The sequence below is a fragment of the Mesoplodon bidens genome, assembly GCF_964165515.1.
Source record: "Mesoplodon bidens genome assembly, chromosome: X".
Taxonomy (NCBI): domain Eukaryota; kingdom Metazoa; phylum Chordata; class Mammalia; order Artiodactyla; family Ziphiidae; genus Mesoplodon; species Mesoplodon bidens.
In genome coordinates this window covers 79143794-79161252 of record NC_138163.1, presented here as the reverse complement: position 1 = coordinate 79161252, position 17459 = coordinate 79143794, and the positions used below count along the sequence as shown (strand labels likewise).

The 17459-nt window shown below is 38.6% G+C and overlaps 1 protein-coding gene across 5 annotated transcripts in view; it reads left to right on the top strand.

The window, feature by feature from the left end:
• Nucleotides 1-15235: 15235 nt before the first annotated feature.
• The window catches only part of LOC308608922 (uncharacterized protein), a 309206-nt gene continuing 306982 nt past the window's right edge, over nt 15236-17459 (top strand). For all 5 annotated transcript variants that reach the window (XR_014014244.1, XR_014014245.1, XR_014014246.1 and 2 more), the window contains exon 1: nt 15236-15401. The gene's annotated coding sequence lies outside the window, so the exon portion shown is untranslated. The remainder of the gene's footprint in view (nt 15402-17459) is intronic.

Here is a 17459-nt window from a genome sequence, read left to right as displayed (position 1 = left end):
ATCGGGCATTTGGGACGTTGACAGGGAAATGACTCTCTTTCATTTAAAACATCAGATTGGACCCATTTCTGAAAGTTACTATGATAGCAGCACAAGTTTTAAATTTCTATTAAAGTTATTTTCTTTCTAGAAATAAGCTTTTTAAGATCTAGGCTTCGTCTTTCCTGATGGATGGAAGTGGAGAATCAAGAAATGACATGGCCTTAAGGCAGTATAGCCTCCTCAGGACAGCCTGGCCAGATGTACTATAGAGACAGGCTTATTCTTCTGAGAGAAAAGTTTGATCCTGCTGTGGTTTTTCTATCTAAAATAGCTACCTAGAGTGAGTATTTCATGAGCAGTGGGTATATTCTTCTCTAAGAGGCCTCGGTGTCCTTTAGAAAGTCATTTCTGGGACTTCCCTGTGGTCCAGTGGTAAAGAATCCACCTTACAATGCAGGGGACACGGGTTCCATCCCTGGTGGGGGAACTAAGATCCCACATGCCGCGGGGCAACTAAGCACACACGCCACAATTACTGAGCTCGTGTGCCTCAACAAGAGAGCCCACATGCCGCAAACTACAGAGCCCATGCACTCCGGAGCCTGCGCACCACAACTAGAGAAGAGGAAATCCACAAGCTACAGCTAGAGAGAAGCCCACGCACAGCAATGAAGAGCCTGCACGTCGCAGTGAAATTTCCCGCATGCCTCAGCATAGATCCCACATGTTGTAACTAAGACCCGACACAGCCAAACAAAACAATAAAATAAATAAAATAAAATAAAATTAAAAAAGTCATTTCCCACCACTCTCACTCCCTCTCCTGACTCTGATCAGTAGATTAACCAAGTTTTAACTGAGTACTGAGCCAGGCTACATTATGAGAAATACAGAGATTTAAAAATTTAGACTCTTAATCCCCTTAGGATCTTATGGGGAGAAAAGACTAAAGTGAATATAAAAAAAGAGGTTCCATGAAAAGCAGTTGTATTCCAAGGGTGAAATGAGTTGTACTGATCATCAGTGCTACAGTTCAGAGAAGGGAAAGACTGCTGTGGTCACAAACGTTTTCAAGATGCAAGCCTTGAAGGATGGGTAAAATTTAGAGTGGTGAAGAATAAGGAGTGGGAGGCAAGGACAGCCCAGGCAAAAGTAAGATACATAGAATGGGTATGACAGGATACTGTGTAAATTGGTTTTGGTGAAGTGGAGAGAGAGTAAAAAGAGATGAGACTGGAACACACATAGGTACACAGAGGTGGTTTGACCTCTAGGCTAAAGAGCTTAGACTTTATTCAGGAAGCAATGGCAGCTGTTTGGTATTTACAGCCTAGATTGCACTGTTGCTTCTATTGATATATGTTCTGGCTCCTCTACTGAACTCTAAGCTACTTTAAAGTGAGAATGGTATCCTATCTCTTTATAACTCCAGAGTGCTTAGCAGTGTAAATAAAAGGACGAGAAATATGAAGGAGGAGTTGGTAGTTGGTTTATGAGTTGAATTCCTGATTTTGCTTGTGCCATATGTTAAATTAGGTATGTGAGACAGAAATAGGTCCAACTATCCACTCAAAAATTCAGGGTAAGTGAAAAACAACTGAAAAATTGAGTTGAACTTTGAGTGAGAGCAAGAGCAAGAGCAAGAGCAAGGGCAAGAGAGAGACAGAGAGAGAGATCCCTTGCCTTCGTATGAAATCAAAGCCTCTTCAGGGAATGACAAGTATCCTTAAGGAATTCAAACTTTGCTCTCAAGTCCCTAACTAAAGATCTTATGACTTGTTATTCTTGGGCATTTGTGAACTGTTATGTGAAGCCATTGTAGGGCAAGGAGCCTTCCTGCAACCTCTGAAATCATATTTTGTACAGTCTCTAACTTACAAATGCTTGATTCACAAATGACACTTTCATAAAGTCGTCTACTGCCATCTCTGCCCTTCCTTTCTTTTATCTCTCTCCCTCTTCTCCAAGGCTCCTGATGCCACTGGCAGTTGAGCCATAAAGAAGAAAATAAAGTGAATTTGCAGAAAATCTGTGGGAGGAGGGAACAAAGCTGTGATAAATAAGAACAACTTAGGGGACATGAAGAGGATAGGAGTAAGTTCCCAAATAGGTCTTACCTGACTTCATGATGGCCCTCTGCCCCAAAATACCTTTCACCAAATGGCCTGAATTTTTCTCATAAATCTGTTATACTGCCTGAAAATAAACTATATGGAAATGTGTTTAGATTAATAAGCACCTTCTTTCTATGTATACAAATATCTCTAGGAGGATTAGGGCAGCCACTTGACCTTTACTTACTAGTATTGCTACGCCAAATAAAGGCCCATTGCATACAAGCTAATAATCAGCTTACTTTTCCCCATGACATGTAAATGTTAGGATCTAAGGGACTGGGACTTTGGGTTCTGGTAGAGAGGGTAGGTCACTCTGTGAGGCCTAGCAGACTTCAGTGGCATGATAGAGAGAATTCTAAGATGGCCTCCTAAGATTCCTGGGTTCCTGGTGTACACACACCTTCTGCCAGTTATTCAATCAAATACTAATATAGGTACTGCTGTAAATGGATTTTGTAGATGAAATTAAGGTCCTAAATCACTTGACCATAAAATAGAGAGATTATCTAGTTGGGCCTGATTTAATCAATGGGTTCTTTAAAAGTAGAATATCTTTTCCAACTAGTGGCAGAACAAGAAGTCAGAGAACTGAAGTACTAGTGGGATTTGATGCATTGAGAAGTTTTCTGTTGTTGGTTTGAAAATGGAAGAGGATATGTGGAAAGGATTGTGAGCAGTCTCTTGGAGCCGAGAGTGGCTCCTGTTTGATGGCTTGCAAGAAAACAGGGACCTCAGTCTTACATATGCAAGGCATTGAATTTTGTCAACAATCTGAGTAAGCTTGCAAGAAGGCCCTGAGCTCCAGATGAGAACTGCAGCCCTGGGCAATAACTTCATTTTAACCTTGTGAGCCCTGAGCAGAGGATCCAGCTAAGCTATACCAGATGCCTGACCCACAGGAACGGTGAGTTAATAAATGGATGTAATTAATATTTTAAGCCACTATGTTTGTGTTATTTTGTTGTGTGGCAAAAGTACATATGTGATCTCCTAGGATGAGCCTGTGGGTTTTGGCACTCAAGAGTCTGGGGGGAGGGGCTCTATAAAGCAAGGGGCTACAAAAAGCAACCTATTTGAATATTTTGCCGATGGACTGGCTCTCTGCTTAAGAAAGGGAAGGTAACTCTCTTCCTTTCCTCCCCCTATACTCTATCCCATGAACAACAGGACCTTCTTCTTCTAATACCTAAGGCTCAGATCGGTTATATTATTTTTATGGTTCAGTTTTCCAAAAGTTAAATAGATTTCTACAGTCTGGCCTGATAACTTAACTATTATGTATAATGTTGTTTCTATGGGAAAATGCATTCTGAGTTCCCAAGAACTTAAAAGCAAGCCTTTGAAGCAAAACCCATTCATTCTGAAAACAGACTGTACTCATTTTAATAGAATATAAAGCCTTAAGCTAAAAGAAAATATCTATATTTATACCTATCTGTAGAGTTCCAGGTACCTGAGAGCTGGTATTTGGGAGGGTGAAGGGACCAGTTTCTTAGCAAAGCCATATATATCATAGTATATCATGGATCTAGATCCTAGTTGCCTGTGTTTAAACACTATCTCTGTCACTTGTTAGTCGTGTGACCTTGGGGCAAGTTGCTTAACCTCTGGTTTCCATCTATAAAATGTGATAATAGTACCAATCTCATAGGATTGCTGCACAAATAAAAGAGCAAATATATGTAAAGCTCTTAAACTAATCCCTGGCGTACTACATAAGCGTTAGTTATTACTGTTATAAATCCTCAGAAACGTTTTTATAGTCTCTTTTGCCCCTCAGCTTCCTTAGCCTTACCAGCTAATGTAATTCAGTGAATCTCTAAAACTTTAGCTATTTTAGCATCCAGGCATTTACAGTCTTGGTATATAAGGGGCATCCTTATACCATACCAGCCAAAGTTTCTCTAGTCTAAGGCCAAATCCTATCTAACTCAATAGAAGCTCAACACCTTTTTGTGTGGTCACTGAGGAAGAACAATTCTTGTGTGTTTGTTTGTTTTAAGTAGAAGAGTGCAAAGATTAGGAGAGTGAACCTGGAGGTGAGTTTTAAAATCTCAGTCTCGAGGGTGTGCCTAGAATCTAAGTTCAGAGTATGAAGGTGATCTGATTGGGAAGCCTGAGATCTGAGTGAGGTTATTATGACTAAACTTAGAATTTTGCTTTTCAATCTTTGGTCAAAGCTTTTGAACCTAAAATTCAAATTGCATAGCCTATTTGAGTCATACTGCAGCATTCTGGCATACCAAAAACAAATAGCCATCCTTGGCACAGAAGGGTCCAGTTTTAAGAATAGCAAAAGATAACTTAGGCTTATTAAGAAGCCAAAAAAGGCATTGGGGCAGCACATAGCTATTTATTTATTTATCTATCTATTTATTTATTTATCTATCTATTTATTTATTTATTTATTTTAGGCTGCATTAGGTCTTCATTGCTGCACGTGGCCTTTCTCTAGTTGCTGAGAGTTGGGGTCACTTGTCGTTGCAGTGCGTGTGCTTCTCACTGCGGTGCCTTCTCTTGTTGTGGAGCATGGGCTCTAGGTGCATGGGCTTCAGTAGTTGTGGCATGTGGGCTCAGTAGTTTTAGCTCGAGGGCTCTAGAGCACAGGCTCAGCAGGTGTGGTATACGGTCTTAGTTGCTCTGTGGCATGTGGGATCTTCCCAAACCAGGGATTGAACCTGTGTCCCCTGCATTGGCAGGCAGATTCTTAACCACTGCGCCACCAGGGAAGTCCAGCACATAGCTCTTTTTTTTTTTTTTTTTTTTGTGGTACACGGGCCTCTCACTGCTGTGGCCTCTCCTGTTGTGGAGCACAGGCTCCGGACGCGCAGGCTCAGCGGCCATGGCTCACGGGCCCAGCCGCCCCGTGGCATGTCGGATCTTCCCGGACCAGGGCACGAACCCGTGTCCCCTGCATCGGCAGGCGGACTCTCAACCACTGCACCACCAGGGAAGCCAGCTCTTTCTATAAATATTTTTATGAGGTAAATGCAAATAAATCAGAAACATGTTTTGGATTTCCTTGAAATTACATAGAGTGTAACAGGCAGAGAGATTCAGTTCACATTTGCATAGATTGAGGTGTTTGTTTAGAGATGATCAATAATGCCATTTATTAGTCTACTTGGCAAAGAGCAAGAGGCTGGCACAGAATTCATGAAGGGGAACTCTAGTATATCCCAGTACAATGTGTATATATCTTTTGGCTAAGGACCTGTTCACTCCTGCCTCCCTCATCCTTTTCTAGTGTTGGCTAAGGCTTTGGGAGTATCTGTGAGAGCAGATTTTGAGGGTGTGAAGGAAGATAGAAAATTAAACTCATTCAGTCACTCCTCTTATAGCTCCAGTACAATGACCTGAGGAGAGTAGACAGGGCTCTGTGTGCAAGAATTGCAGGATATAGTGAAAAGATCATGAAACCTGGATTCTCGTCTTGACTACCGTTCAGCTTAACCTCATTTTTTTCATGTGTAAAATGAGAATACCAATCTCTGTTCTGAAAAACTCAGAGGGTTGTTGTGAAGATCAAGCAAGATCATGGGTGAGAAGGTGCTTTGTAAACTATAAAGCACTGTGCAAACCCTAATACTTTCCTTCCTCTGTGCACTATCTCATGCCTTTATCACAGTACTTGGCACTATACAAAATCAGGCCTTTACTGGTCTATCTCACCTACCAGATTGTGAAGTCATTGAAAGCATGGAACCTATCTGTTTTGCTCACTGCTGTACTCCTGTACCTACCCCAGAGCCTGACACAGAGTAGGTATTCAATAAATATTAGATAAGTTAATCATAGGAAATTTATATTAAAAAGGCACAATTTGCTTCTGTTGCCCTCAATTTTTTTTTCTTGACTTCTCTCATCCCCAGTTCCCTCTTTGTTTCAGAGCCCTAATGTCTCACACTTTCCCATTAAAAAATGTTCTGGGGAAAAGAACCAATAACTTCACTTACAAGATGCGAATGGTGGACACTACTTACTGGGATATTCTCTGCTCCTCTTTCTCTTGGGAAATTAACATTCTAATAGGAATGAAAACCTCAGGGTAAAGTAATAATTTCTAATGGTTGGAATTTCAGGGATCAGTAGCTTTAGGGCAATGCATGATTTAATGCAAGAATGTCAGAGCCAGGATTAGGATAAGGTATGGCACTTGCCTTTGATGTAAAATTTAAGAAAGCATCAAAAACTCAGTAATAAAGATAAATAATATTTTAATGTATTTGTTTACTTTTTTACAGCTTTATTTTAAATTTAAAGTGCACAATAAAATGGTTTTTAGTATATTTACAGAGTTGTACAACCACCACCATAATATATTTTTACGGCATTTTCATCACCCCAAAAAGAAACCTTGTACCCATTAGGAGTCAGTCCCCACGCCCCTCAACTTCAACCCCTTTCCTCCCAGTGTTAGGCAACCACAAAGCTATTTTCTGTCTCTATGGATTTGTCTATTCTAGACACCTCATGTGAGTAAAATTATACAATATGGGTATTTTTGTGATTGGTTTCTTTAGTATAATGTTTTCAAGGTTCATCCATTCTATGGATATACTACATTCCGTTTATCCATTCATGAGTTGATGGACATTTGAGTTATTTCTACTTTTTGGCTGTTATGAATAATGCAGTTATGAACAAGTTTTTGTGTGGACATATGTTTTGTCTTGGGCATATACTTAGGAGTGGAAGTGTTGGGTCATATGGTAACGTTAGGTTGAACTTTTTGAGGAACTGCCAAACTATCCCTCACTGTACATTCCCACCAACAATATATGAGAGTTCCAATTTTTCTACAATCTTACAAACACTTGTCTTTTTTATTATAGTCATCCTTAGTGGACATGAAGTTGTAAATGCAATATTTAAAAAAAATTAAAGTTAGTGCAATAGACCCATGATGAACAGAATACTGAAATTTTAAGTAAAGACAGAAACCGGCAGTGCTGTACTGAGCCATATTAGAGCCTGAAGCAAAAGAAAATATGTGTGCTCAAATATACATATTTCTATATATTTTTAATGCTAATGAAAAAATCAACTTTGAAAGTATGTTTTATGAATGTAAAACTTTATCAACAGATATGAATTTTCTTTCTGAATTTGAAAATAAATGTAAAAAAAGGAAATAAATTGTAAATGTTCAAATCACCAGATGAGAGCATCAATTATTGTGGAGAAAATGCATATCAAATAGAAATTGAGGAAATTATAGATGCCCTAATTTCACATTTGAAGTGGAAATATGAAAAATTAAGTGAAGTACCCTCACAGTTTTCATTTTTAAGAAGAGAAAAATTATTTTCTATGAATACTTCTGACTTACACAAAGCATCCAATGACTTGGCTCATAACTATTCTGATGACTTAAATCCTGTAGAAATTTCATCTGAAATAGTTAAGTAGCATGCAAAAGGAGAAAACTATCAACAACTGACTCAAAAAGAAATAAAAAAACCTGAATAGACCTTTAAAAGTGAGGAGAGAGAATTAGTAATCAAAGAAAAGCTCATAAAAAGAAGCCCAGGCCTAGGTGGCTTCACTGGTCAATTGTATTAAATGTTTAAAGAATTAACAGTCCTTCACAAACTCTTCCAAAAAACAGGAGAGGAAAGAACAATTTTCACCTCATTCTCTGAGGCCAGAATTACCCTGATACCAAAACCAGGTAATAACATGTGAAATGGAAACTACTGACCAATATCTCTTAAGAATATAGACACAAAAGTCTTCCACAAAATACTACCAAACTGAACCTGGAAATATAAAAAGAATTATATGTCATGATCAAGTGGGATTTATTGCAGGAATGCTAAGTTGGTTCAACATAGGAAAATCAATCAACCTATTAATAGAAGAAGCACAAAAAAACACATGATCATCTCAATAAATGTAGAAAAATACCTTTAACAAAATCCAAACTCTTTTATGAAAGAAAACACCTAACTAGGAATAGAAGGGAACTTACCCAAACTGAAAAAGGGCATCTTTGGTAGGCTGAATAATGGTCCTTGTCCTAATTCCCAGAACCTGTAAACATGTTATTTCACATGGTAAAAGAGACTTTCCAGATGTGATTAAGATCTTGAGATGGGGAGATTATGCTGGATTATTCAGATGAGCCCAGTGTGATCACAAGGTTCCTTATAAGAGGGAAGCAGGGGATCAGAGTCAAAGAGAGAAGATGAGAGGCCAGAAGCAGAGGTGAGAGATTAGAGATGATGGGGCTTCCCTGGTGGCGCAGTGGTTCGGGGTCCGCCTGCCGATGCAGGGGACACGGGTTCGTGCCCGCGTGCTGTGGGGCGGCTGGGCCCGTGGGCCATGGCCGCTGGGCCTGCGCGTCTGGAGCCTGTGCTCCACGGCGGGAGGGGCCGCGGCGGTGAGAGGCCCGCGTACCGCAAAAAAAAAAAAAAAAAAAAAAGAGATTAGAGATGATGTTACACTGTTGGATTTGAAGATGGAGGAAGAGGCCCACAAGCCAAGGGATGCATGCAGTCTCTAGAAGCAAGAAAATGAAAGGAAACGGATTGTCCCCTATAGCCTCCAGAAGGAACACAGGCCTGCTAACACCTTGATTTTAACTAAGTGAAACTGATTTCAGATTTCTGGCCTCCGGAACTGTAAAGAGAATAAATCTGTGTTATTTGCAGTCACTAACTTAGCGATAATTTGTTATAGTGGCAATAGGAAGCTAATACAGCACCTATGAAATCCCTTTCTTCCTTAGATCAGGAACAAGCCAAGGATGCATAGTCTCAGCCTTGTAGTGGAGGTTCAGGGCAATTAGGCAAGAAAAAGAAATAAAACTATATCTATTTTTAAATGACATAATCTTGTATATAGAAAATCCTAAGAAATCCATAAAAACTACTAGAACTAGAACTAATAAACCATTTTAACAAAGTCGTAAAATACAATACCAATATACAACAATCAGTTGTAGCTTTATACACTTGCAGTGAAAACTCTGAAAGTGAAATTAAGAAAGTTCCATTTAAAATAGCATAAAGCCAGGGCTTCCCTGGAGGTCCAGTGCTAAGACTCAGCACTCCCACTGCAGGGGGCCCCAGTTTGACCCCTGGTCAGGGAACTAGATCCTACATACTGCAACTAAGAGTTCGCATGCCAGAACTGAAAATCCCACGTGGCACAACTAAAGATCTCACATGCCACAATGAAGATCCTGCATGCCTCAACTAAGACGCAATGCAGCCAAACAAATAAATAAATATTTTTAAAAAACAGTATTAAAAAACTAAATAAAATAGCATAAAACCACTTAGGAATATATTTAACAAAAAAGTGCAAAGTTTGTACATAGAAAGGTTCAAAATGTCATTGAAAAAATTAAGAAGACCTATGGATCAATATATGGGAAGACATCCATTCCCTGTTCATGGGTTGGAAGACAATGCCAATATTTCCCCCAATTTTCTACACATCCAACACAATCCCTATAAAAACCCCAAAACTCCACCTTGATTATTTCAAAATTTACCAAGCTAATCCTGAAATTCATAAGGAACTGCAAGAGAGCAGAATAGCTAAAACATTTTGGGGAAAAAGAAAGTTGTAGCACTCATACTTCTTAATTCTAAAACTTACTTCAAAGCTACAGCAATTAAGACTTATGGTACTGATGTAAGGTTAGACATATATTTACATCAATGGAATAGAATTGAGAGTTCAGAAATAAGCTCTCACATTTATGTTCAACTAATTTTCAACAAAGAAAGACTAGTCTTGGGACTTCCCTGGTGGCACAGTGGTTAAGAATCCATCTGCCAATGCAGGGGACATGGGTTTGAGCCCTGGTTGGGAAGATCCCATATGCTGCGGAGCAACTAAGCCCATGTGCCACAACTACTGAGCCTGCGCTCTAGAGCCTGCGAGCCACAACTACTGAGCCTGTGCACTATAGGGTCCGCGCTCTGCAACAAGAGAAGCCACCACAATGAGAAGCCCGCACACTGCAACGAAGAGTAGCTCCCACTTGCCACAACCAGAGAAAGCCCACACACAGCAACGAAGAACCAATGCAGCCAATAAAATAAATAAATAAATTTAAAAATTGCTTTAAAAAAAAAGAAATAAGTTGGATCCTTATTTCCCACAATATACAAAAATTAACTCAAAATAGATCAAAGATCTAAGTGTAAGTGCTAAAACTGTAAAACTCTTAGAAGAAAACTTAGGTGTACATCTTCACGCCCTCAGGTTAGACAATGGTTTCTTAAATATGACATCAAAAGCCCAAGGAACAACAACACATACCAAAAAACCCAGATAAATTATACTTAATCAAAATTAAAATTTTTTGTCCTCTAGAGGACACATCAAGGAATTGAAAAAACCCATAGAATCAGATTAAATATTTGCAAACCATGTATCTGATAATGGACATGTATCCAGAATATATATAAAACTCTTATGACTCAATGGTAAAAGACCAATAACCTGATCAAAAAATGGGCAATGTATTTGAATAGACATTTCTTGGAAAAAGATATACAAATGACCAATAAGCACATAAAAAGATGTTCTACATTATTAGCCATCAGGGAAATGCAAATCAAAACTACAGTGAGATGCTACTTCACACCTACTAGGCTGGCTATAATTAAAATGAAAAATGTTAGCAAGGATATGGAAAAACTGGAACCCTGTTCCACTGCTGGTGGGAATGTAAAATGATGCAGTACCTTGGAAAACAGTTTGGCAATTCTTCAAAGGGTTCAACACAGTGTTTCCATATTACCCAGAAGTTCCACTCCTAGGTATATTCCCTAGAGAATTGAAAATATATATCCACACAAAAACTCATACATGAATGTTCATAGAAGCATTATTCATTATAGCTAAGAAGTAGAAACAACTCAAATATACATATTACTATGCTAAGTAAAAGAAGTCAGGCACAAAATGCCACCTATTGTATGATTTACTTTATATGAAATATTCAGAAGGGGTAAATCCATAGAGACAGAAGAAAAATTAGTATTTGCCAGGGACTTATTTTGGGAAAGAGGGAATAATTGATAATAGTTATGGAATTTCCTTTTGGGATGATGAAAGTGTTTTGAAATTAGATAGTGGTAAGGATTACACAAGTCTATGAGTATACTAACAACTGCTGAATCATACTCTTTGAAATGTGAATTTTATGGTGTCTGAATTATATCTCAATGAAAAAGGAGTTTCAAATCATTAATCATCAGGGAAATGCAAATCAAAATCACAGTGAGATATCACCTCACACCTGTCAGACGGCTTTTGTCAAAAAGATAACAAGTGCTGGCAAGGATGTGGAGAAAAGGGAACCCTAGTACACTGTTGGTGGGAATGTAAATTGGTACAACTGCTATGGAAAACAGTATGGAGATTACTCAAAAAATTAAAAATAGGGCTTCCCTGGTGGCGCAGTGGTTGAGAGTCCACCTGCCAATGCAGGGGACACAGATTCGTGTTCTGGTCCGGGAAGATCCCACATGCCGCGGAGCGGCTGGGCCCGTGAGCCATGGCCGCTGAGCCTGCGCGTCCAGAGCCTGTGCTCCGCAACGGGAGAGGCCACAACAGTGAGAGGCCCACGTACCACAAAAAATAAATAAATAAAAAATAAAAATAGAACTACCATACAATCCAGCAATTCCACTCCTGGTTATTTAGCCAACGAAAATGAAAACACTAATTCAAAAAGATACAGGCACCCCAAAGTTCATATCAGCATTATTTACAATAGCCAAGATACGGAAGCAACCAAAGTGTCCATCAGCAGATGAATGGATAAAGAAGATGTAGTATATATTTACAATGGATTATCACTCAGCCATAAAAAAGAAATGAAATCTTACCATTTGTGACAACATGGATGAACTTGGAGGGTATTATGATTAGTGAAATAAGTCAGACAGGGAAAGACAAATACTGTGTGTTTTCACTTATATGTGGAATCTAAAAAATAAAACAAATGAACAAAAATAACAAAACAGAAACAGACTCACAGATACAGAGAACAGACTGGTGGTTGCCACAAGGGAGAGAGGTGGGGGGAGGGGCAAAATGGGTGAGAGGGATTAAGAGGTACAAACTACTAGATATAAAATAGATGTGTTACAAGGATGTAATGTATAGCACAGAGAATGTAGCCAATATTTTATAATAACTTTTATGGAGTACAATCTATAAAAATATCGATTACTATGTTGTACACCTGAAACTAATATAACATTGTAAGTCAACTATATTTCAATTTAAAAAATTTTTAAAGTGCTTCAGGATAGGTCGACTTTACACATAATGTAAATAGTGTGATTTTTAGATGTCTCATGATATATTTTCCTTCTAATATATTGCCCTCATTGGTTTGCAGTATATTCATAGATTTCTTTTTGTTGTTGTTCTTCACATTCGCTGCATCACTTAGTACAGCTTTGCAAAATGTATGACTTTATAAATCATTTTAGGTGTTGAAATATGTGTATTAAATACTTTTCCTCTCCTTGAGTCCCCTAATAAAAATATTACCCAACCTTCAGGTTTTATTTTGCCCCACTAGTCTGTATATTCCCTGAGGCTAACACATTCAAGACTCACTTTTATTCCCACCTTGTACCTAGTACAGTGCCTGATACAAAGATACTGCTTATAATTCTTTAGAACTCCTCTTATTTTCCCCTCCCCAACTTGAATCTAATCTCCTTGAGGACCAATACTTAGTTTCATTCATATTTGTACTCTCTACTAACCTCTTGTGTAGCCCTATTCTTTACATGTAAGTTCTTAATGAATGAATAAACTGTTATATCTGCTCTCCCATTTGCCACAACAAATTGTACTTTTTCCCAACTCATGTTTCAAATGAATGTATTCAAATCAAATGCAGAGTCTAACTTTGCATGCATCAATTATTTTGATTGTCATTTATAGATCCATTATTCATTTATTTGCCTTAGGTATGAATGCAAAGGTAACAGAAACTATTTTCCCAGAGGTCTGTGCAATTATCTTTGTAAATTCTCCAGCTTAGAGCCCTTTATAAGTAAGTGCCTGCTAAATGTGGCTGGATGATGGTGAAACCCCAACTCTTCTTTTGCCTATTTGGATTTTATATCCTTGCAGGAGACAGTTTTACTACTTTTGGAACAATTACTTATGAAAGAGGAAAATTGGACTCTCATAGAGAATGGAACAGGTACTGACTGCACCAGTAGAGTCCAGGAAGCTAAGAGGATCAGCCTTGAGGAGAACGAATCTCTGTCTCTGGTGTTTTCTGGAGGAATTTTTCTTGGGTTGGAATCAAGGTAGGCAGACTAGGGGAAATGTGAGTGGGTGGAGGCAGGGGTACGAAGCTTCCATTTTGGCTGTAAATTAATAGGGCTTTTCTGCTCCTAGGTCTCTGGGTCCAGCACCTTTCAATTTGAAACACCACTAAATAAAACCAGTGCATCAGGGTTTTTTTCCCCTAAAATTGACTAGCAGTTTTACAAGCCTATTGTTCTACTAATGCTTCCTGCTGATTATTTATTTATATATATTTCTTTAAATCCAGTCATTTTTCCAGACAGAAAACATCCTGAGAGTCATCAGAGCAAAACTGTAATAGGTTTCACTTATTTTTCTCCACCTTTCTACTTACCATTAAATCACTGCAGAGAGATGTTGTGTACCTAGCTTAAAATAAATACATTTTATAGTACAACCAAGAGATATGCCACTTGATGGGAAAAGATAGTTGAAGTCACAGATCTGCAATACCCAGAATTGACCCTCCATTTACCCTAGGCTGTCTGCCTGACTCCATCCTCTCTTAAAATGAATTCTTTCTCAAGAGTTCAGCAGTTCTTCTTGCAATTGATTTCTGGTGTCTGCCCTACCAACCAGTTTCCAAACTGTGCTCAAACATGTCTAAACCCCAGGAAATGACATACTTTAAGCTAAGCTAAGTCCTTTTCACCTCACTACACACATTACTGACAACACAGGTCGGGTCTATGCAGTATTTTACATGAAAATGGCCACACATCAAGGCCCAGATGTTTATACAGTTCTCTACCATTACTTCCTATTTGAGGGTGACAATATCAACATAAAGAAAGGGAAAGTAATGAGGTAAATGAATAGAATAAGAGGTGTTCTATGCTGGGTTCTTGTAGAAAACTAATGATAATTTTAGAATGTAGAAACTAATCCTTTGGAAAGGAATTAAGACCTCTAAATTGTCTTTTCCTTAACTGTGAAGCACGAACCTTCCCCCACTAACCTTCCACACCATTCACATGTAATTTTGCACAAACAAGTTTGAGTCTCAGTTTAAGAAAATGTTTTGGGGGCTGGCATCCAGCTAGTGTATTTTTCCTCATGGAGAGGGGCCAAAAAAGATACACGTTTTGATTAATATAGAGGCTTCTTAGAGGAGTCAGAAGTTGAGCGAAGTCTAAAAGAAGGACTTTTGGGCTGGAGAACAGCATCCCAACCACTTTATAAAGACGCTTTCTGTTACAGAATTAAACAAGGAAGCATCTTGTTTTGAATCCAGTTTTGTCATTGATTTATTGTATGAATTTAGGCCTAAACCCTTCCCATCTCTGTACAGTTTTCTCATCTTTTCAATTAGCTGGTTGAAGTAGACCATGATCTATAGGAGCACGGAGCTCAGTGGAATGAAAAGAATTAGGTTTTGTACAGTCTAACACTCACTAGCTGTTGCAGCTTTTGGAAAATTGGTTCATCTCTCTAAGCCTTAGTTTCCTCATCGATAAAACAGGGAACATCAGTTCCCAGCTTACCTTATAATGTTGTGATAATTTGGTAAAATAACAGAAAGATAGGTTTGTCTATTAAAAAATGCTATACACATGTGAGGTAAATGAAAGTTGACTAGAATGAGAGATACCTAGAAATGTGGAAAGGAGTCGGGGCAAAGATAAAAGCAATTTGGAATGGAAAAAGAAAGAAATGAAGGGAAAGAAAATGGGAAATAACGAGGGAATTTCAGCGGAGATAAACGCTGTAACAGGAAGCGGAATTGGTCAGGAACACTGGGGAGGGGCCGCAGGGCGCCTGGGTCACGTTGCTGGGGGAGCCATTTGGGCAGTGCACGGCGGTTCGGTGCCGGCGCTATTTGGCTGTGACGCCCAACTCACGTTTCTATCGCCCTATCCCTTAGAGCTCATCTAAGACCTAAGATGGCGGCGTTCGCATGGCGTGTAAGCGCTGCAGGCGTACCAGATATGGAAAGGCGGCCAAAGGACGAATCTACTAAGGAGTGTCCAAGAACTCGCCGGTATTTGTGTTGTGGTGAGTGCTGAACCTCACATCGGGTAGAAAAGTCACCGTTAGCAAGGTTACACACTTCGGGATCGCGTGGCCTGCCTGAGTGGGGGAGGAGCCGGCCTGCATTTTATCTTTCTCTCTCTCCTCTCTTCAAAATATCGGAGAATAATTTCTCTCTCCTTAATCACCTTACTGTCACGGATTAGGATAGGTGGTTGCACAAACTAGCTCCTGGGAGCGATCCTGGGTCGTTTTCCTCTTTGTTTTACTTTTTTAAATGGTTTTTTTTTGACACCATGACGCCCTAAAATGAAAAATTCTGTCTCCCTCGAGCACTTTCAGGAACTGCCTAACCTGTTGGGCCTACCCGTCCTTAATTCCTTCGGGCTGACTTTCATGTGCAAACTTAGTAGCTTTGACAAACCAGTCAGTTTGTAACATATTCATTGTGGGCTAGATTAAAAATTTTTTTCTATGCCCTTTATATGTACCCCAAATAAGGACTTTTGGGCATGTAATACTTAACATTTGTTCTGGAAGCATGTCAGAGGTAGAGGTGTGTGTGTGTGTGTGTTTGTGTGTGTGTATAGATAATATTTGTGGGAGTTGCTATGTTATTTTGTGGATTGTTAGTTTGATTACTCAATGAGTAAGAAAAGAGCTAAATTTCCCGTGTTCAGATCTCTTGGTGAAAATAAATTTATGTTAAGCATAATATCATAACATGTTTACTGTATGGGGAAGACAGTAAAACTGAATTTAATCTATTAAATGCTTAGGTGGTTAAAAGAAATTTCACTCAAGAAATGCCCACATCTCACTCATACACGTTGCTGGAGAGTATGAATTGCTGTAACCTTTTGAAAAAATAATCTGCCAGTGTTTAGGGAAATAAAAAATACAGATACCACTTGACTAAATACTGGAACCTAATAGTCTGACTTTTAAGAATACATCCTACAGAAATAAATGTACCATTGTATAAGGACATATGAACAAGGATGCCTTTGTAGCTTTGTTTTTGTGACAGGTAACTGGAAACAGCCTGTATATCCATCAATAGGAGGATGTTTGAATAAATTGTGGGGCATTCGTATTATGAAATATTTTGAAGCTGTGGAAACAGATTTACCTCTTTACACTCTTGATTTAGAGAATGCTGTAATGTACTGTTATGTGAGAAAAGTAAGTTGTAGAGTACTCTATCTAGTATGATTTAGTGTTTTTGTTTTTGGTGGTGGTAGTGAGTGGTGAAGGAATGTTGGATTAACTTTCTTTTCTTTGTCTTTTTTGGGGGGCTTTCTATATATGTTATGAAATACTTAAGGTATATACAAACATATAAAGAATAATACAGTGAATCTCTTTTCTCACCAACCAAACATAAAAAATTAAACATTACCATTATAGTTGAAGTCCCCTGTGTACCCATCCCTGATTGCATCTCTCACCTCTTCCCCAGAGGTAACCATTATTTTAAAGTGATTCTTTTTCCCATGCATTTCTGAAACTTTTGTGACATAATGAACTTTTTCTAGCATGGGTTATTTTTTATACATTTTGAAGAGAAAATTTTAAGTCAATAAAAAAGATGAATTTTTAAGTGCCTGTTATCTGGGTAACAGTAACAGGGGCCAAGTGAAATTTCTTCTAAATTGAGGACAGAATCTAATTTATTAAAAAACCAAAACCAGGAAACAAGTGCTGGCAAGGAAGTAGAGAAATTGGAACTCTCATACATTGTTGCTGGGATATAAAATGGTGCAGCCACTGTGGAAAACAGTTTGACAATTTCTCTATAAGTTAAACATAGAATTACCGTACCTCCTTGCCAACACTTGTTATCTCCTGTTTTTGTTTGTTTGTTTAATTTTAAAATTACAACCATTCTAGTGTGTTTGAAGTTATATGTCATTGTGGTTTAGATTTGCATTTCCCTAATCACTAATGATTTGGGGCATCTTCACGTACTTGTTGACCATTTGTATATTTTCTTTGCAGAGATGTCTATTCAAGCCCTTTGCCCGTTTTTAAATTTGGGTGTTTGTTGTTGAGTTATAAATTCTTTATATATTATGGATA